Source organism: Mya arenaria, chromosome 4, assembly GCF_026914265.1.
Source record: "Mya arenaria isolate MELC-2E11 chromosome 4, ASM2691426v1".
Lineage (NCBI taxonomy): Eukaryota > Metazoa > Mollusca > Bivalvia > Myida > Myidae > Mya > Mya arenaria.
In genome coordinates this window covers 61,949,709-61,970,543 of record NC_069125.1, presented here as the reverse complement: position 1 = coordinate 61,970,543, position 20,835 = coordinate 61,949,709, and the positions used below count along the sequence as shown (strand labels likewise).

The following is a 20,835-nucleotide window of genomic DNA, read 5'->3' as shown; positions in this document are numbered from 1 at the left end:
GCGAACTTCACAGATGGATAACACACAAACACACCAGTTGCAGCAAATGGGTCGTCATGAACAGTTTAACGCGCAGAGCAACCTTTTCATGGTTCAAAGTGTTATGAACACGAACAGTCGTACTTTCAGTCAAGCGCGCCATAATTTACACATAGAGGCTATTCTATAAGACACGTCGGAGATTCAAGAGGAATCACACAGTCGCAAAGGTTTTTCACAGGCCATGAGAGACGAAAATTTCTTACAGATCTCAGCGATCAGTGGTATGAAACCCTTTCACATCCCAATGAAACAACTGTCTTGGACGAGGATATTATGTCGGAGTTTGTCAAGGAATTCCGTTCCCTCCCGAGTGTCTGAATTGCCGTGGAAAAGAAAATTATGGAAATGATTGTATGGGAATTTTGAAGGGGCCAATATGTGAAAAGGTCTGAATGTTGTAGATGAAACTCCTGTGTGACAACATTGATTTAAAAAATTGCAATACATGATATACATGCTAGCTGCTTTGCTGTTTTTATTAAAACGAACACTCACGAATTCATGTTGATAAAAGAAACTATGTTGTCCTCATATGAGGATTACAGGAGTAGGTTTAGAGATCAGAATCAATAAATGGTATTCTTGCAACTAACAAAATAGGGCTCGTCCGGGATTTGAACCCGGGACCTCTCGCTCCCGAAGCGAGAATCATACCCCTAGACCAACGAGCCGTTCTGAATGACATGAATCTTTATCTATTAATGTAATTGTGGAATCACTACTTTTCAATGACACTGCTTATTAAGAGTGGTAACACCTGGTGACAATTTCAGATAGAACGACGTGTTTGCTTCTTATATATACTAGTAATCATTGCATAATTTGCATCAGCATTCTGTAATTAATAAGTTTATAATTGTAATAATGCAGTTTGTGAATATAGCTACAAATGGTAAAAAATAATATTTTTAAATACAAATATAATGAATTATATTCAACTGCACATATCAATGACAAAACGATTTAAATATAATTATGTTTACAATCGGTATCGCGGCTCGTTGGTCTAGGGGTATGATTCTCGCTTTGGGTGCGAGAGGTCCCGGGTTCAAATCCCGGACGAGCCCATTTTTTATATTAATTTGCGGAATCGCTTGTTCTTTACCTTTGACAGCGTCTAATACTGATCTAAGATGGGTTTTTAAACCATGCCAAAATGAGCTGAGATGTTTTTTCCTCCAAAGATTCGCTGTCTTAGATCTCGCCAAAAAAGATGCAATTTTTAACTGAGAACAACAAAACCTTTCTCGTCCGGTGGCGCGCGTATAAACTGATGGCCCGAATGGATGGTAAAGGTTATAAGATACAACTGGAGCTTCTGAAGGAACAATATGTCCTACTTCTGAATGATGGAGCAGATTTGAAGAAGTCTATGACACAAGATGGTCGGACAGAATTCAAAGTTGTGTATTTTAAATCATGAGTGTATAAGATGACATGTTTTCTTCTGGTAAATACATACAAGGAGTCATTGTTTAAGGTCCAGGTTCTTGAAAAGAAGAAGGTACATACATACTTAGGAAACTTTGAAAGTATATTCGGTGATAGTGACGCAAATGAATCAATACTCGCATATTATTAATGCACACTTGTTTTATGCATAATGACAAAACAAACAATGGCATTTTTACAGCACTACTTTACAAGATTGGAAAATAATTCTACAGTAGCACTGTAGATGAAATATATAATTTGAAAAAAAAACGATGACATATCAGGAGAATGTTATACCAAGGGCTGAAGTCAGATTTGAAAAATCTTGCAGCTTTCCGTTCCAAGCGGTGTAAAAAAATGTAAAAAAGTACGAGTGATGATGCTACTAAATAAGACGACAAGTACGATAGAAACACTTTTAAATAACGTTAGAAAACTAAACACTCGACTTGAACAATTAGGAAATAGGAAGCTTGAGACAAATGCTTCCAATACCACAACAGTGAACACCAATCACAAACTTTACAGATAGCTAACACACAAACACACCAGTTGAAAGAATAGGGTAGTCATGAACAGTTTAACGCGAACTGCAACCTTTTAATGGTTCACAGTTTTTAGTTAATGGAAAAGGTGTCCGGAAGCAATCGTAGTACTAATTACATGTTGATCGATTTACGGTTTCCATTTAACATGCGATATTTAGTATATATTATAGGCCAGAAGGTATCACACCAACAAGTGTAATATCATCTCCAAGCCTAGGTTGTCCAACAGAGTTTGTACCATCGTTTTCGCCATAGCCAGATTGTTCTAGTCTTTTGGGTAGAATGCACTAAATAATAAAATCTCACCCAGTAGCTATGCGGACAAAACAAAACGGAACAGAACAGAAGTTTATATCAAAGAAATATAAACAAGTAAACTCAATTTTCATACAGTTGATCATCGTTACAAGGTAGCCAATACCAGACTACCAAATGCACGTTTTACGGTTTTGGAATCGTTTAATAATGTTTTCCATTATTTCCTTCAATTTCGAAAATGTATGGGGATCGTGCCAACAGCGTCAATAGTACCTTTCATATCTCTGCCATTGCCTTTGTCACCTCGTTTTCAGTATGATTTTCATATCGAAATAAGTATTGAGAAAGACCTTAAGGACCATTATCCCGGATTTTACACCGTATAAAACGTGTTCGTCCTGTGTTTCAATCGTTCACATGTGACGAGTATTATATGTTTTCTAATGTTGATCAATGATTTATCCGATGCAGGATCTCTACAACGCTCGTTTACTTTGTCGATTGCACACTGTCAAAGCTCTAAGAGTGGTTAATTATAGCAAATCCATCCTCTACTCGTTCGAAACACCGAGATAACTTTTATTTTTGAATATTCTAATATTTTTTATCAAGACAACATATTTTTACCAAGTATTATTACAATCGGATAAAAACTATTTGGTTTATGACATAAAACATAAACATAAACGTACCCAACCGGATTTCTCCATCTTTAACCCGTTTCTTTTTCGCTAAAACTCCGGCTCAAAATAAAGTTGAAGCATTCCCATAGACCAACGAGCCATTGATTAGATATAACAACTCTGTCGAATTATGGAGTTGAGAATCATAACGCATATCAATGGCATTTTATATCAAAATAATATGGTTTGTGAAACAAGTAGTTAAGTACACATTGACTGTTATAAGGTCATTGTTGCAATTAATCAAACTTCTTTTACAGTTATTGGAGCAACCTAGAAGGTCACCAAGAAAACGCATTAAACTCCATGTGACCTTTGTATGAAAATCCGCCCGTAAACGAAATTTCTGCCCGTAACTGAAATTTCAACTAAATTTGAATCTCCGCAATTCAGTCTTAATCTGAAATTCCGCCCGTTATTTGAATTCCGTCACATCTCATTTACATATTTCGCCCTTAGATCCCGTGCGCAATCCGGCCTGGTTCAGCCTAAAACACTAAAATTTACATTATTCCAAGTACGCCTGGAAAAAATCTACGCCCGGAATTGACGCAAAATTTCGGATTGCTAAAGCAAAACGTACTTATAATGTGGTCATAAACGAATGTAAAGCACAATTTAGTAATTGATTATTTTAAATGGATGATCTTTTAATTTAGAAACTGGTAGTAACAGTATATACTATGGAGTTTTCAAGAGAAATTTCGATTTGGAGAAAACCTTTCCAACATGCCAAATATAAAACTAAATTATTTCATTCAATTTAAAACAAGGTATCATAGGTAGCATCTTTAACAATGAAAAGGCGGAAGAATTTTGTAAAAAATGTTGAAGTTTAACAAAGTAATGAAAAAATAGCTGCTGCTTATATGACAGTATATTAATTAAGTAGAACTATTAAAAGGAACAATTACACAGCCATTTCTGTTGATAAAACAAAATATGTTGTGCTTATTTAAGATTAACCAGAAAGTTTGAAGTATAATAATTGATTGTGTTTATGCTCATGCAATTAAAAGAAACTGGGCTCATACGGGAGTTTAACCCGGGACCTCTCGCACCCGATGCGAAAACAAACTTCTAGACCAACGAGCAGTTCATAACACTTAAAAACTATGGGATTAAATGAGATCTGTTCTTGTATGTCCCCACACTTGATATACTTGATAGCGTATGGTACACAAATTACATTACATCAAGTTAACTTGTTAAAACAAATCGAATACAAAATTAATACAGTCCAAGCAATTAAAGGGGCTGCACTCCGTATGATGAAATAGCGAAAAAAAGAGAAAAATGTCGAAAACAGACATAAACGTGGAATCGATGTGCACAATGCATTGAAACGTACTAACTGAAGTACCACATAGTTTACAATAAATTTATTTGTAGCAGTTTTTTCGTATTTTTCCATTCAAAAAGATTGCTATATATGTCTACCTAGTAGAATTCATTCATTATGCGTGATTGGCTAGTCGATGTTATCACGTGATATTACCAAGTAAGGTATATAGCTTATATATTCGAACCGTTTCGGGTAGGCCTTCGTAGCACAGTTGACATAATGGACTGCAATTTTGGCGACACCGGTTTGTTAATGTAAAAGCTGGTATTCCGCGCCGGTCAAAATGAATCCGAGAAACAGGAAAATCAGCCAGTTCTAGTTGGCGATCTGAATTTTAAAAACAGTTTTATATCGCGCTTAGCAATATTCCAACTGGAACGCTATTCCGGATATTTATGTCATACCCCACCTGGCGGCTGGTATTTCCGGATACAAATGATAATCCCCATGCACCAGACGGTTACAGATACAAGCATTCGAACCATATTGAAATGACATTCAAACCATTACCTTTTTATTTGATGGATTTTTGAAATGAAATTGGTTTTATTAAATGTTATTTGTAAAGCTGTTAAATTTTGGTGTATCAAATAATTTGACTTAATTCATTATTCAATACCGGTCGGTAGGTGGTGAAGAATCGCCTCTAAGTTGTAATATCTCAAACGCTTAGTGCGATAAAAATTGGTATTTTTTTAACCAAGAAGAAATGTTTTTCTTAAACCGACGACATTGACATTACCGCTTCAACCTCACACTGCCAATAACGGAATGTTCAAACTTTTTCTAAAGTAATATAAAAGTATACGCTCACATGAAGCTAGTTCGTCACCGATCTCAATGGGCATACATGTTTGTGTTGTACTATCATTCTATTTCAGTTTAATATAAATATACATACTAAATTCGGACTCATAACTAGTAGAATTGGCGATTATAAGTCCGACGCTCTATCGCCACTTCCATTGTGCCGTTAGTAAGTTACAGAAATAGTTCACACAATTATCTATCAATCATCTAATAATTAATTAACAAAAGATATAGATCAGTCAACAAATCTATGAATACAAAATTACATTCACGGCTAAATGTGTAAAAACGGACTAAACACTAATTCTGTCTTATGTACTGCAATGAAAGGTGTCGGTCGCTTTTATCAGGGTAAAGGGTAAATTTAAGGTTAACTGGACAACTTGCCATTAATTCCGAAACATAACTGGGCTCAGCAGGGGTTTTGATCCGGGACTTCTCGAATCCAAAGCAAGAATCATACCCTAGACAAACGAGGCGCGATACTAAAAATAACATAGATATAGTTCAATTGTTGGTTAAATGATGATAGCAGTTGAATGACAAATGCAATCATTTTTAATCGATTGAGTTGACTTTATTTGTATTTAACTAGAGCCATTTATTTGTTCAGCATTAATTATGTTATCTGTTAGGTTTTGTTTTGTAACAACCAGTTCACTTTTCTAATTCGTCCCCTTTAAGCAATACTTAAAGGGTGCGTCAAACTGATATATTTGCTGTATTGAGGTAGAATTAAAAGCAAAACTCTTCTAAACAGGAGCGCTGAGGAGCGTCCACAGGAATACAACACAGCTCATCAACAATCGTTGCTTACAAAATAAGGACAATTTCAAAACATCTTATAAACACCGTGAACAAGAAAACAAACGCTTTAAATAACACAAGTTATAAAGCAGGATGGTTTGTATGGCACAAACCTGTTAACATGAAATGTTGGAAATGTGTTGTTTTCCTAAAACAATGGGCTCGTCCGGGATTTGAACCCGGGACCTCTCGCACCCGAAGCGAGAATCATACCCCTAGACCAACGAGCCGGTGACATTATTACTATACTGTCTAATAATAAATTTGTTTAATTATAACTCATTGCGATGGCATTGCTAATGGTTGTGCAACATCTGGAGGCAAAATGATATTAAATGATTTTGTTGTAAATATGCACACCATAGGTTTAACGTTGATAGCTACTGGTCCACCAATTACCTTTGATCTTAATATTGATACAAGTTCAAAAGTAAATGCGTTTTTATGACAATATTTTCATTACATTTTTAATAAAAACAAGAAGGAGATATAATATATCTTAATTAAGTGCACGATATTACTTATGGTAAGTCTATATTAGGATATCATATTAATTCGATTTGAAAAATACTAATTAATAGTTTCATTAATTCCTTCCGAAATGTAATAAAATAACTGGGCTCGTCAAGGATTTGAACCCGGGACCTCTCGCACCCTAAGCGAGAATCATACCCCTAGACCAACGAGCCATTATGGCTACGATATTGTAAAGATCTAATTGTTGAATCTTCAACGATATCATTGCTTATAACAATTGTTATAAATTTGTGTCATCTGCCAGAATGCCTAGAGGCTAAAATATAAGTTTAAGGTTATGATGACATATGCTTAATAATTGAAAACAAATTTCCATTATTTAAACAACCTGCACGCCAGACTGAGTCAAATACTTTTTTTAAATTGCATGGAAGGACTATTCTAGTTCAGTTTGTTTTTGTACTTACAATATTCTGCAAACATTTGAGGCTTACATATGTTATTAACAGTACTATGGGTTTTTTTTAAATCATTCCTGTTTGTTTAATATGTTCATTGAGGTATCGTAGCAAGTTAGATTGCTTTATAATTTATCATTTATAAGTGCAGTAAGCAATTTACCTAAACAACTAAGTTAAGTAAAAGCACTATTGTTCTCAGGTTGCTTTACATCACCTTTAAATTTTATACATTGATTCTATATCACCAACTAACCACGTTTTTGGATGAATACCTACACAAACATGTATATATCTACATGGTACTACAAGATTGCTTTATAAAGTCAATATCGAAATACAACTATTCTTTAGCACTAGCACTATAGCGGCTTGTTGGTCTAGGGGTATGATTCTCAATTTAGGTGCAAGAGGTCCAGGAATCCAACCAAGGTCGAGCCCATTTTTCCTTTATCTCCATCTTTTCTCTATTGGGTTGTCCTTTCGTACAAAAGGTACACTATGCTAATCCTTCATTTTAAACGTGATGGTATATATCGGTTTATTTTAATACCCGTCCTTGAAATAGAAGTTTTAAGCCTTGTAAAAAGACGAATCAATCCAGCTTAATCCATTCCAGTGAGATATCGAAATTTAATATTTGTTTTCTGGATGCCAATCAAGCATGTGACTATACTTGGATCTTTTTTCTTCTTCTGAAGTAGTGCTAATTTTCAGTCTCTGTATTAAAGTATTTCTAGATGTTGCACAATCAATTTACGATGTCTTTATCCTTCTAAAGAAAAGGCTCGTAAGGAAAATGAGCCCGGGGTCTCTTACGCACCAAAATAAAAAAAATATAAGGCTGGACCAGCAATCAATTAAAAAACTGGCATAATTCCTTCAACTGCAAATATTATAATTTTAATATTTTACCGCAGCTCGTTGGTCTTGGGGTATGATTCTCGCTTTGGGTGCGAGCCCAGTATGTTTTGGAATTTATGGAAGTGTTTCTTGGAGCAAAAATCATAACTCATCGTTGTACAAAGTTTATGTCGACCGATTTACGGTACTTAAGGTATTTGGGTTAACAGGTTTTAGTGAATCACTACTACAAAATGTACCATATTGTCCTCACTGAAGATTCAACAGTGTTATCTTTTGACAAACCTGGAATATGAAACGATAGTTCGTTTGTCTAGGGGTATGATTCTCGCTTAGAGTGCGATAGGTCCCGGGTTCAAATCCCGGACGATCGACCCCAAATATTTGAGAAAAGGTGACATTAAACGCAAGCAAAATTATTACATACATTGTATGCATTTTGTTTTTAGCGAAATCTTTTTTTGCATATCAACAATTTATAACAGTCTTGATATGTTATTTCATTATTCCCGAAAACAAACTCACTTAAAGCATGCACAATCTTTCTACAAAATGGGAATGTCATAATAAGAACTTTTCACGTACTGTGGCTTTGTCACAGAGTGTTTTGTCTAGCAACACGCTAACAATTATGTCTGCAAGCTTAGGGTCAGAACAATTAAAAACGGACTTCCAAAAGCAACATGCTTTACTTGCTAAGCGTCTGACCGAAAACGATGAGCACAAGACTTTTCTATATTTATTTCCAGGCGAACAAACAATATTTCTGCATGTGGATTCATGAAGATGTCAACGTTGATCATGTAGCTGTCGGAACTTCACATGCTTCCGTTGAAAGAAGATCTCCGAGACTGCTTCTACACAGGTAGAATATAAATGCTAATATATGCCAGAAATACTGCATCATAACAAGGACACTTAGTCCATGTTGAATAAACTCATCACAATCAGCTCGATGAACCAGAAACTAATATTTATGCAAAAAGCTACAGAAACAAGCTCAGTAGCAAAAAGTTTAAACAAAACCCGGTTTAGTGGCACTGGGCAAACGCAAAAGACGTAGAACACAAAATCACAAACAAGAAACACAGAAGAACAGCACAAAACTCCACAAACAGCACAGTGCATACATACTATATACTAAACCCGACTGGTATTATCCTTGCTATGTAATTCCGAGCAACTATCATCACTCAAGCAATAGATTAAAGCTAATCAAGTCCGAAAACCTATCACCCCATTGTCTATTTCCGAGTTCAATAGCAAGCAGAACCTTTTCATGTTCATTCCAAATAGCTTCCAAATGCCTTGTGTTGTCTGGAAACAAAGGCCAGCAACAAACTGGGACATTGTCAGATCAATATAATCAATGTACAACTGTGCTTAAGTTTTTGCCGGTACAATGCGTGTGTTAAATTCGCAGGACAACGAACAGAAATGTAATTAGACTTGGAAGATTGTCCAGACTTCAAATTTTTCGGAAGGTTTCATTAGCATTACCATGTAAATCCCTTAACGGTAAGATTGTATAACATCGAAGGGACCCCATTCTAGATTTAGCCCATATAGTCAATTCTAAAAGCTCCTCGGACAACCTCTTACCTTTCTCTTCTGGATCGCGAATTGAATCCTCCAAAGTCACCGCTGTATTCGATCTCGCCAAAAAGATGCGATTTTGACTGAAAAAAAACAACAACACATAAACTTCTCGTCCGGAGGCGCGCGTATAAACTGATGGGCCCGTGGTCCTGATGGAATTCATTTGTTTCTACAATGGATGGTAAAGGTAGTAAGATACAAATGGTGCTTCTGAAGGAATAAGATCTTCCTCTTCTGAACAATGGAGCAGATTTGAAGAATTTTAAGTCACAATATGGTCAGACAAAATTTAAAGTTGTGAATTTTAAATCATGAGTGTATAAGGTGACATGTTTGCTTCAGGACAAAACATACAAGGAGACACTGTTTAAGGACAAGATGGTCTTGCAAAGGAAATTTGAAAGTATATTCGGTGATAGTGAAACAAATAGGTCAAAACTCGCAGTGTTATCAAGGCCTCAAGTCAGATTTAAAGAATCTTGCAGCTTTCAAGTTCGAAACGGTGTAAAAAATATAAAAAGGAAACAAAAACACGGGTAATGATGCTACTAGATAAGAAGACAAATACGATAGAAATACTTTTAAATAATGTTACAATTTTGTTAGAAAACCTAACACTCGACTGTAGAAATTTGGAAAGAGGAAGCCTGAGACAAATTTCTTCCAATGCCATGACATTGAACAACAATCGCGAACTTCACAGATGGATAACACACAAACACACCAGTTGCAGCAAATGGGTCGTCATGAACAGTTTAACGCGCAGAGCAACCTTTTCATGGTTCAAAGTGTTATGAACACGAACAGTCGTACTTTCAGTCAAGCGCGCCATAATTTACACATAGAGGCTATTCTATAAGACACGTCGGAGATTCAAGAGGAATCACACAGTCGCAAAGGTTTTTCACAGGCCATGAGAGACGAAAATTTCTTACAGATCTCAGCGATCAGTGGTATGAAACCCTTTCACATCCCAATGAAACAACTGTCTTGGACGAGGATATTATGTCGGAGTTTGTCAAGGAATTCCGTTCCCTCCCGAGTGTCTGAATTGCCGTGGAAAAGAAAATTATGGAAATGATTGTATGGGAATTTTGAAGGGGCCAATATGTGAAAAGGTCTGAATGTTGTAGATGAAACTCCTGTGTGACAACATTGATTTAAAAAATTGCAATACATGATATACATGCTAGCTGCTTTGCTGTTTTTATTAAAACGAACACTCACGAATTCATGTTGATAAAAGAAACTATGTTGTCCTCATATGAGGATTACAGGAGTAGGTTTAGAGATCAGAATCAATAAATGGTATTCTTGCAACTAACAAAATAGGGCTCGTCCGGGATTTGAACCCGGGACCTCTCGCTCCCGAAGCGAGAATCATACCCCTAGACCAACGAGCCGTTCTGAATGACATGAATCTTTATCTATTAATGTAATTGTGGAATCACTACTTTTCAATGACACTGCTTATTAAGAGTGGTAACACCTGGTGACAATTTCAGATAGAACGACGTGTTTGCTTCTTATATATACTAGTAATCATTGCATAATTTGCATCAGCATTCTGTAATTAATAAGTTTATAATTGTAATAATGCAGTTTGTGAATATAGCTACAAATGGTAAAAAATAATATTTTTAAATACAAATATAATGAATTATATTCAACTGCACATATCAATGACAAAACGATTTAAATATAATTATGTTTACAATCGGTATCGCGGCTCGTTGGTCTAGGGGTATGATTCTCGCTTTGGGTGCGAGAGGTCCCGGGTTCAAATCCCGGACGAGCCCATTTTTTATATTAATTTGCGGAATCGCTTGTTCTTTACCTTTGACAGCGTCTAATACTGATCTAAGATGGGTTTTTAAACCATGCCAAAATGAGCTGAGATGTTTTTTCCTCCAAAGATTCGCTGTCTTAGATCTCGCCAAAAAAGATGCAATTTTTAACTGAGAACAACAAAACCTTTCTCGTCCGGTGGCGCGCGTATAAACTGATGGCCCGAATGGATGGTAAAGGTTATAAGATACAACTGGAGCTTCTGAAGGAACAATATGTCCTACTTCTGAATGATGGAGCAGATTTGAAGAAGTCTATGACACAAGATGGTCGGACAGAATTCAAAGTTGTGTATTTTAAATCATGAGTGTATAAGATGACATGTTTTCTTCTGGTAAATACATACAAGGAGTCATTGTTTAAGGTCCAGGTTCTTGAAAAGAAGAAGGTACATACATACTTAGGAAACTTTGAAAGTATATTCGGTGATAGTGACGCAAATGAATCAATACTCGCATATTATTAATGCACACTTGTTTTATGCATAATGACAAAACAAACAATGGCATTTTTACAGCACTACTTTACAAGATTGGAAAATAATTCTACAGTAGCACTGTAGATGAAATATATAATTTGAAAAAAAAACGATGACATATCAGGAGAATGTTATACCAAGGGCTGAAGTCAGATTTGAAAAATCTTGCAGCTTTCCGTTCCAAGCGGTGTAAAAAAATGTAAAAAAGTACGAGTGATGATGCTACTAAATAAGACGACAAGTACGATAGAAACACTTTTAAATAACGTTAGAAAACTAAACACTCGACTTGAACAATTAGGAAATAGGAAGCTTGAGACAAATGCTTCCAATACCACAACAGTGAACACCAATCACAAACTTTACAGATAGCTAACACACAAACACACCAGTTGAAAGAATAGGGTAGTCATGAACAGTTTAACGCGAACTGCAACCTTTTAATGGTTCACAGTTTTTAGTTAATGGAAAAGGTGTCCGGAAGCAATCGTAGTACTAATTACATGTTGATCGATTTACGGTTTCCATTTAACATGCGATATTTAGTATATATTATAGGCCAGAAGGTATCACACCAACAAGTGTAATATCATCTCCAAGCCTAGGTTGTCCAACAGAGTTTGTACCATCGTTTTCGCCATAGCCAGATTGTTCTAGTCTTTTGGGTAGAATGCACTAAATAATAAAATCTCACCCAGTAGCTATGCGGACAAAACAAAACGGAACAGAACAGAAGTTTATATCAAAGAAATATAAACAAGTAAACTCAATTTTCATACAGTTGATCATCGTTACAAGGTAGCCAATACCAGACTACCAAATGCACGTTTTACGGTTTTGGAATCGTTTAATAATGTTTTCCATTATTTCCTTCAATTTCGAAAATGTATGGGGATCGTGCCAACAGCGTCAATAGTACCTTTCATATCTCTGCCATTGCCTTTGTCACCTCGTTTTCAGTATGATTTTCATATCGAAATAAGTATTGAGAAAGACCTTAAGGACCATTATCCCGGATTTTACACCGTATAAAACGTGTTCGTCCTGTGTTTCAATCGTTCACATGTGACGAGTATTATATGTTTTCTAATGTTGATCAATGATTTATCCGATGCAGGATCTCTACAACGCTCGTTTACTTTGTCGATTGCACACTGTCAAAGCTCTAAGAGTGGTTAATTATAGCAAATCCATCCTCTACTCGTTCGAAACACCGAGAAAACTTTTATTTTTGAATATTCTAATATTTTTTATCAAGACAACATATTTTTACCAAGTATTATTACAATCGGATAAAAACTATTTGGTTTATGACATAAAACATAAACATAAACGTACCCAACCGGATTTCTCCATCTTTAACCCGTTTCTTTTTTGCTAAAACTCCGGCTCAAAATAAAGTTGAAGCATTCCCATAGACCAACGAGCCATTGATTAGATATAACAACTCTGTCGAATTATGGAGTTGAGAATCATAACGCATATCAATGGCATTTTATATCAAAATAATATGGTTTGTGAAACAAGTAGTTAAGTACACATTGACTGTTATAAGGTCATTGTTGCAATTAATCAAACTTCTTTTACAGTTATTGGAGCAACCTAGAAGGTCACCAAGAAAACGCATTAAACTCCATGTGAGCTTTGTATGAAAATCCGCCCGTAAACGAAATTTCTGCCCGTAACTGAAATTTCAACTAAATTTGAATCTCCGCAATTCAGTCTTAATCTGAAATTCCGCCCGTTATTTGAATTCCGTCACATCTCATTTACATATTTCGCCCCTAGATCCCGTGCGCAATCCGGCCTGGTTCAGCCTAAAACACTAAAATTTACATTATTCCAAGTACGCCTGGAAAAAATCTACGCCCGGAATTGACGCAAAATTTCGGATTGCTAAAGCAAAACGTACTTATAATGTGGTCATAAACGAATGTAAAGCACAATTTAGTAATTGATTATTTTAAATGGATGATCTTTTAATTTAGAAACTGGTAGTAACAGTATATACTATGGAGTTTTCAAGAGAAATTTCGATTTGGAGAAAACCTTTCCAACATGCCAAATATAAAACTAAATTATTTCATTCAATTTAAAACAAGGTATCATAGGTAGCATCTTTAACAATGAAAAGGCGGAAGAATTTTGTAAAAAATGTTGAAGTTTAACAAAGTAATGAAAAAATAGCTGCTGCTTATATGACAGTATATTAATTAAGTAGAACTATTAAAAGGAACAATTACACAGCCATTTCTGTTGATAAAACAAAATATGTTGTGCTTATTTAAGATTAACCAGAAAGTTTGAAGTATAATAATTGATTGTGTTTATGCTCATGCAATTAAAAGAAACTGGGCTCATACGGGAGTTTAACCCGGGACCTCTCGCACCCGATGCGAAAACAAACTTCTAGACCAACGAGCAGTTCATAACACTTAAAAACTATGGGATTAAATGAGATCTGTTCTTGTATGTCCCCACACTTGATATACTTGATAGCGTATGGTACACAAATTACATTACATCAAGTTAACTTGTTAAAACAAATCGAATACAAAATTAATACAGTCCAAGCAATTAAAGGGGCTGCACTCCGTATGATGAAATAGCGAAAAAAAGAGAAAAATGTCGAAAACAGACATAAACGTGGAATCGATGTGTACAATGCATTGAAACGTACTAACTGAAGTACCACATAGTTTACAATAAATTTGTTTGTAGCAGTTTTTTCGTATTTTTTCCATTCAAAAAGATTGCTATATATGTCTACCTAGTAGAATTCATTCATTATGCGTGATTGGCTAGTCGATGTTATCACGTGATATTACCAAGTAAGGTATATAGCTTAAATATTCGAACCGTTTCGGGTAGGCCTTCGTAGCACAGTTGACATAATGGACTGCAATTTTGGCGACACCGGTTTGTTAATGTAAAAGCTGGTATTCCGCGCCGGTCAAAATGAATCCGAGAAACAGGAAAATCAGCCAGTTCTAGTTGGCGATCTGAATTTTAAAAACAGTTTTATATCGCGCTTAGCAATATTCCAACTGGAACGCTATTCCGGATATCTATGTCATACCCCACCTGGCGGCTGGTATTTCCGGATACAAATGATAATCCCCATGCACCAGACGGTTACAGATACAAGCATTCGAACCATATTGAAATGACATTCAAACCATTACCTTTTTATTTGATGGATTTTTGAAATGAAATTGGTTTTATTAAATGTTATTTGTAAAGCTGTTAAATTTTGGTGTATCAAATAATTTGACTTAATTCATTATTCAATACCGGTCGGTAGGTGGTGAAGAATCGCCTCTAAGTTGTAATATCTCAAACGCTTAGTGCGATAAAAATTGGTATTTTTTTAACCAAGAAGAAATGTTTTTCTTAAACCGACGACATTGACATTACCGCTTCAACCTCACACTGCCAATAACGGAATGTTCAAACTTTTTCTAAAGTAATATAAAAGTATACGCTCACATGAAGCTAGTTCGTCACCGATCTCAACGGGCATACATGTTTGTGTTGTACTATCATTCTATTTCAGTTTAATATAAATATACATACTAAATTCGGACTCATAACTAGTAGAATTGGCGATTATAAGTCCGACGCTCTATCGCCACTTCCATTGTGCCGTTAGTAAGTTACAGAAATAGTTCACACAATTATCTATCAATCATCTAATAATTAATTAACATAAGATATAGATCAGTCAACAAATCTATGAATACAAAATTACATTCACGGCTAAATGTGTAAAAACGGACTAAACACTAATTCTGTCTTATGTACTGCAATGAAAGGTGTCGGTCGCTTTTATCAGGGTAAAGGGTAAATTTAAGGTTAACTGGACAACTTGCCATTAATTCCGAAACATAACTGGGCTCAGCAGGGGTTTTGATCCGGGACTTCTCGAATCCAAAGCAAGAATCATACCCTAGACAAACGAGGCGCGATACTAAAAATAACATAGATATAGTTCAATTGTTGGTTAAATGATGATAGCAGTTGAATGACAAATGCAATCATTTTTAATCGATTGAGTTGACTTTATTTGTATTTAACTAGAGCCATTTATTTGTTCAGCATTAATTATGTTATCTGTTAGGTTGTGTTTTGTAACAACCAGTTCACTTTTCTAATTCGTCCCCTTTAAGCAATACTTAAAGGGTGCGTCAAACTGATATATTTGCTGTATTGAGGTAGAATTAAAAGCAAAACTCTTCTAAACAGGAGCGCTGAGGAGCGTCCACAGAAATACAACACAGCTCATCAACAATCGTTGCTTACAAAATAAGGACAATTTCAAAACATCTTATAAACACCGTGAACAAGAAAACAAACGCTTTAAATAACACAAGTTATAAAGCAGGATGGTTTGTATGGCACAAACCTGTTAACATGAAATGTTGGAAATGTGTTGTTTTCCTAAAACAATGGGCTCGTCCGGGATTTGAACCCGGAACCTCTCGCACCCGAAGCGAGAATCATACCCCTAGACCAACGAGCCGGTGACATTATTACTATACTGTCTAATAATAAATTTGTTTAATTATAACTCATTGCGAAGGGATTGCTAATGGTTGGGCAACATCTGGAGGCAAAATGATATTAAATGATTTTGTTGTAAATATGCACACCATTGGTTTAACGTTGATAGCTATTGGTCCACCAATTACCTTTTCAAGATGATCTTAATATTGATACAAGTTCAATAGTAAATGCGTTTTTATGACAATATTTTCATTACATTTTTAACAAAAACAAGACGGAGATATAATATATCTTAATTAAGTGCACGATATTACTTATGGTAAGTCTATATTAGGATATCATATTAATTCGATTTGAAAAATACTAATTAATAGTTTCATTAATTCCTTCCGAAATGTAATAAAATAATTGGGCTCGTCCGGGATTTGAACCCGGGACCTCTCGCACCCTAAGCGAGAATCATACCCCTAGACCAACGAGCCATTATGGCTACGATATTGTAAAGATCTAATTGTTGAATCTTCAACGATATCATTGCTTATAACAATTGTTATAAATTTGTGTCATCTGCCAGAATGCCTAGAGGCTAAAATATAAGTTTAAGGTTATGATGACATATGCTTAATAATTGAAAACAAATTTCCATTATTTAAACAACCTGCACGCCAGACTGAGTCAAATACTTTTTTTTAAATTGCATGGAAGGACTATTCTAGTTCAGTTTGTTTTTGTACTTACAATAATCTGCAAACATTTGAGGCTTACATATGTTATTAACAGTACTATGGTTTTTTTTTTTAAATCATTCCTGTTTGTTTAATATGTTCATTGAGGTATCGTAGCAAGTTAGATTTCTTTATAATTTATCATTTATAAGTGCAGTAAGCAATTTACCTAAACAACTAAGTTAAGTAAAAGCACTATTGTTCTCAGGTTGCTTTACATCACCTTTAAATTTTATACATTGATTCTATATCACCAACTAACCACGTTTTTGGATGAATACCTACACAAACATGTATATATCTACATGGTACTACAAGATTGCTTTATAAAGTCAATATCGAAATACAACTATTCTTTAGCACTAGCACTATAGCGGCTTGTTGGTCTAGGGGTATGATTCTCAATTTAGGTGCAAGAGGTCCAGGAATCCAACCAAGGTCGAGCCCATTTTTCCTTTATCTCCATCTTTTCTCTATTGGGTTGTCCTTTCGTACAAAAGGTACACTATGCTAATCCTTCATGTTAAACGTGATGGTATATATCGGTTTATTTTAATACCCGTCCTTGAAATAGAAGTTTTAAAAAGACGAATCAATCCAGCTTAATCCATTCCAGTGAGATATCGAAATTTAATATTTGTTTTCTGGATGCCAATCAAGCATGTGACTATACTTGGATCTTTTTTCTTCTTCTGAAGTAGTGCTATTTTTCAGTCTCTGTATTAAAGTATTTCTAGATGTTGCACAATCAATTTACGATGTCTTTATCCTTCTAAAGAAAAGGCTCGTAAGGAAAATGAGCCCGGGGTCTCTCCGGGGGCACCAAAATAAAAAAATAAAAGGCTGGACCAGCAATCAATTAAAAAACTGGCATAATTCCTTAAACTGCAAATATTATAATTTTAATATTTTACCGCAGCTCGTTGGTCTTGGGGTATGATTCTCGCTTTGGGTGCGAGCCCAGTATGTTTTGGAATTTATGGAAGTGTTTCTTGGAGCAAAAATCATAACTCATCGTTGTACAAAGTTTATGTCGACCGATTTACGGTACTTAAGGTATTTGGGTTAACAGGTTTTAGTGAATCACTACTACAAAATGTACCATATTGTCCTCACTGAAGATTCAACAGTGTTATCTTTTGACAAACCTGGAATATGAAACGATAGTTCGTTTGTCTAGGGGTATGATTCTCGCTTAGAGTGCGATAGGTCCCGGGTTCAAATCCCGGACGATTGAGCCCAAATATTTGAGAAAAGGTGACATTAAAAGCAAGCAAAATTATTACATACATTGTATGCATTTTGTTTTTAGCGAAATCTTTTTTTGCATATCAACAATTTATAACAGTCTTGATATGTTATTTCATTATTCCCGAAAACAAACTCACTTAAAGCATGCACAATCTTTCTACAAAATGGGAATGTCATAATAAGAACTTTTCACGTACTGTGGCTTTGTCACAGAGTGTTTTGTCTAGCAACACGCTAACAATGATGTCTGCAAGCTTAGGGTCAGAACAATTATAAACGGACTTCCAAAAGCAACATGCTTTACTTGCTAAGCGTCTGACCGAAAACGATGAGCACAAGACTTTTCTATATTTATTTCCAGGCGAACAAACAATATTTCTGCATGTGGATTCATGAAGATGTCAACGTTGATCATGTAGCTGTCGGAACTTCACATGCTTCCGTTGAAAGAAGATCTCCGAGACTGCTTCTACACAGGTAGAATATAAATGCTAATATATGCCGGAAATACTGCATCATAACAAGGACACTTAGTCCATGTTGAATAAACTCATCACAATCAGCTCGATGAACCAGAAACTAATATTTATGCAAAAAGCTACAGAAACAAGCTCAGTAGCAAAAAGTTTAAACAAAACCCGGTTTAGTGGCACTGGGCAAACGCAAAAGACGTAGAACACAAAATCACAAACAAGAAACACAGAAGAACAGCACAAAACTCCACAAACAGCACAGTGCATACATACTATATACTAAACCCGACTGGTATTATCCTTGCTATGTAATTCCGAGCAACTATCATCACTCAAGCAATAGATTAAAGCTAATCAAGTCCGAAAACCTATCACCCCATTGTCTATTTCCGAGTTCAATAGCAAGCAGAACCTTTTCATGTTCATTCCAAATAGCTTCCAAATGCCTTGTGTTGTCTGGAAACAAAGGCCAGCAACAAACTGGGACATTGTCAGATCAATATAATCAATGTACAACTGTGCTTAAGTTTTTGCCGGTACAATGCGTGTGTTAAATTCGCAGGACAACGAACAGAAATGTAATTAGACTTGGAAGATTGTCCAGACTTCAAATTTTTCGGAAGGTTTCATTAGCATTACCATGTAAATCCCTTAACGGTAAGATTGTATAACATCGAAGGGACCCCATTCTAGATTTAGCCCCTATAGTCAATTCTAAAAGCTCCTCGGACAACCTCTTACCTTTCTCTTCTGGATCGCGAATTGAATCCTCCAAAGTCACCGCTGTATTCGATCTCGCCAAAAAGATGCGATTTTGACTGAAAAAAAAACAACAACACATAAACTTCTCGTCCGGAGGCGCGCGTATAAACTGATGGGCCCGTGGTCCTGACGGAATTCATTTGTTTCTACAATGGATGGTAAAGGTAGTAAGATACAAATGGTGCTTCTGAAGGAATAAGATCTTCCTCTTCTGAACAATGGAGCAGATTTGAAGAATTTTAAGTCACAATATGGTCAGACAAAATTTAAAGTTGTGAATTTTAAATCATGAGTGTATAAGGTGACATGTTTGCTTCAGGACAAAACATACAAGGAGACACTGTTTAAGGACAAGATGGTCTTGCAAAGGAAATTTGAAAGTATATTCGGTGATAGTGAAACAAATAGGTCAAAACTCGCAGTGTTATCAAGGCCTCAAGTCAGATTTAAAGAATCTTGCAGCTTTCAAGTTCGAAACGGTGTAAAAAATATAAAAAGGAAACAAAAACACGGGTAATGATGCTACTAGATAAGAAGACAAATACGATAGAAATACTTTTAAATAATGTTACAATTTTGTTAGAAAACCTAACACTCGACTGTAGAAATTTGGAAAGAGGAAGCCTGAGACAAATTTCTTCCAATGCCATGACATTGAACAACAATCGCGAACTTCACAGATGGATAACACACAAACACACCAGTTGCAGCAAATGGGTCGTCATGAACAGTTTAACGCGCAGAGCAACCTTTTCATTGTTCAAAGTGTTATGAACACGAACAGTCGTACTTTCAGTCAAGCGCGCCATAATTTACACATAGAGGCTATTCTATAAGACGCGTCGGAGATTCAAGAGGAATCACACAGTCGCAAAGGTTTTTCACAGGCCATGAGAGACGAAAATTTCATTACAGATCTCAGCGATCAGTGGTATGAAACCCTTTAACATCCCAATGAAACAACTGTCTTGGACGAGGATATTATGTCGGAGTTTGTCAAGGAATTCCGGTCCCTCCCGAGTGTCTGAATTGCCGTGGAAAAGAAAATTATGAAAATGATTGTATGGGAATTTTGAAGGGGCCAATATGTGAAAAGGTCTGAATGTTGTAGATGAAACTCCTGTGTGACAACATTGATTTAAAAAAATTGCAATACATGATATACATGCTAGCTGCTTTGCTGTTTTTATTAAAACGAACACTCACGAATTCATGTTGATAAAAGAAACTATGTTGTCCTCATATGAGGATTACAGGAGTAGGTTTAGAGATCAGAATCAATAAATGGTATTCTTGCAACTAACAAAATAGGGCTCGTCCGGGATTTGAACCCGGGACCTCTCGCTCCCGAAGCGAGAATCATACCCCTAGACCAACGAGCCGTTCTGAATGACATGAATCTTTATCTATTCATGTAATTGTGGAATCACTACTTTTCAATGACACTGCTTATTAAGAGTGGTAACA

The 20,835-nt window shown here is 35.7% G+C and overlaps 8 non-coding genes across 8 annotated transcripts; 2 read left to right on the top strand and 6 right to left on the bottom strand.

The window, feature by feature from the left end:
• Nucleotides 1-641: 641 nt before the first annotated feature.
• On the bottom strand, nucleotides 642-713 carry Trnap-cgg (transfer RNA proline (anticodon CGG)). The gene has a single exon. It is a non-coding gene; the product is annotated as a tRNA-Pro (tRNA).
• A 324-nt stretch (nucleotides 714-1,037) lies between these two features.
• On the top strand, nucleotides 1,038-1,109 carry Trnap-ugg (transfer RNA proline (anticodon UGG)). The gene has a single exon. It is a non-coding gene; the product is annotated as a tRNA-Pro (tRNA).
• Nucleotides 1,110-6,085: 4,976 nt separating this feature from the next.
• Trnap-cgg (transfer RNA proline (anticodon CGG)) lies at nucleotides 6,086-6,157 on the bottom strand. Its single transcript has one exon. It is a non-coding gene; the product is annotated as a tRNA-Pro (tRNA).
• Nucleotides 6,158-10,656: 4,499 nt separating this feature from the next.
• Trnap-cgg (transfer RNA proline (anticodon CGG)) lies at nucleotides 10,657-10,728 on the bottom strand. Its single transcript has one exon. It is a non-coding gene; the product is annotated as a tRNA-Pro (tRNA).
• A 324-nt stretch (nucleotides 10,729-11,052) lies between these two features.
• Nucleotides 11,053-11,124, top strand: Trnap-ugg (transfer RNA proline (anticodon UGG)). Its single transcript has one exon. It is a non-coding gene; the product is annotated as a tRNA-Pro (tRNA).
• A 4,977-nt stretch (nucleotides 11,125-16,101) lies between these two features.
• On the bottom strand, nucleotides 16,102-16,173 carry Trnap-cgg (transfer RNA proline (anticodon CGG)). Its single transcript has one exon. It is a non-coding gene; the product is annotated as a tRNA-Pro (tRNA).
• A 394-nt stretch (nucleotides 16,174-16,567) lies between these two features.
• On the bottom strand, nucleotides 16,568-16,639 carry Trnap-agg (transfer RNA proline (anticodon AGG)). Its single transcript has one exon. It is a non-coding gene; the product is annotated as a tRNA-Pro (tRNA).
• Nucleotides 16,640-20,678: 4,039 nt separating this feature from the next.
• Trnap-cgg (transfer RNA proline (anticodon CGG)) lies at nucleotides 20,679-20,750 on the bottom strand. The gene has a single exon. It is a non-coding gene; the product is annotated as a tRNA-Pro (tRNA).
• Between the last annotated feature and the right edge of the window lie 85 nt (nucleotides 20,751-20,835).